We start from the raw sequence: 1,466 nt of genomic DNA, 5'->3' as shown, positions 1-1,466 counted from the left end.
CAGTATCATGTCATCTGCAAATAAGGACAGTTTTACTTCTTCTTTTCCAATTTGGATGCCTTTTATTTCTTCTTGTCTGATCACTATGGCTAGTACTTCTATTACTATGTCGAACAGGAGTGGTGAAAGTGGGCATCCTTGTCTTGTTCCTGTTTTTAGGGGAAATGGGTTTAGTTTTTGCCCATTGAGTATGGTATTGGCTGTAGGTTTGTCATATAGGGCATTTATTATGTTGAGGTATGATCCCTCTATTCCCACTTTGCTGAGAGTTTTTATCCAGAAAGGATATGATGTATGGTAGCAATCATCTCAGGTAGAAACTGTAGTTTAACTCTAACCCTGCTGTCTGGTTTCTGTACTTATTTGCTTGCTAAAATAATAGAAAAGTTATTTAGATTTTCTGAATTATATAACTCATTCCAATCAATTGAATACCCTATTGATTGTAATGTGAATATCCCATCGGTTGTGGTCATACTGGTCTTAGAAAGCACATCTTCCTTTACCTGGGAAGGACAGCACAATTATCCCAAGGTCAGAGGGCTCCAGATAATGTGCCCCTGTTGACTCAGTGGTCCCAAGACCCGAGGGCTCTAGATAATGTGATCCTTGTGTGATTCGTGGGGTATATTACAACAATATTGGCCCCTGGCTAGTTTGGCCTAGTGACCCTACCTGTGCATGAATTTCATGCACCGGGCCTCTGGTGTATAAAATAAGGTGCAAAGCTGCCATTCTCCAGAGCATTATCTCAATCCTTTGAGATTCTGCTTCCTGACAATTGTCACCAGTTTGTCTCAAATAAGCTCACAAAAATTCTTCACAGGTTTGACTGTTCCTTGTGTTGACACAGCCTTCTACCCCCCCCTCCCCCCCCCCCCCCCCCCAGCTTGTCAGGGTTTGTCTGTGGCCCCTTTTCCTCCACACCCTTTTGGTATTTCCTAACGAAGCCTATTTGTTTTTCCCACAGAGGCCGTCTCTCCCCCTTCCTTTTCCCTAAGTTTTACATAAAAACTTTTAACGTTACCTGTTTAACAAGCCAGCTACTTCCTTTGTGGAAGCCCAAATACATACAAACTGGAGTGTGGGTGTTTTTTCCTGTTGGTCAGGCCTTCTCAGGTAAGTTAGCAAGCCCAGCCACCGAACCAAGAGGAGAGGGAAAGCTGCTTCTCCTCTGCAGAGGCAGTAGAGGTGACTCAGTGATTTGTGGGACTTGTGTTTTAATCTTCAGCCAGCACTAAAGAACAGGACAAACGAGGCCAACACAGTGAAATACTGATCCGGACAGTTTATACATGGGGTCCATGTTCTCTTGTGTGTTTTCTTTAATTTTTGTTTTAAAGTTTTTCTAAATGCAATTTCCTAAATTGAAGAAACCCTCAGACCATGGCGTGAGTCAGGGCCTAGAAGGCGTGAGCGGACGGTGCTCCCTCTTTCAGCACTGTCTGCCCTCCCCCGACCGCCCT

This window comes from Myotis davidii, unplaced genomic scaffold, assembly GCF_000327345.1.
Source record: "Myotis davidii unplaced genomic scaffold, ASM32734v1 scaffold648, whole genome shotgun sequence".
Lineage (NCBI taxonomy): Eukaryota > Metazoa > Chordata > Mammalia > Chiroptera > Vespertilionidae > Myotis > Myotis davidii.
The sequence above is the reverse complement of the archived record's forward strand: the minus strand, read 5'-3'. Positions refer to the sequence as shown.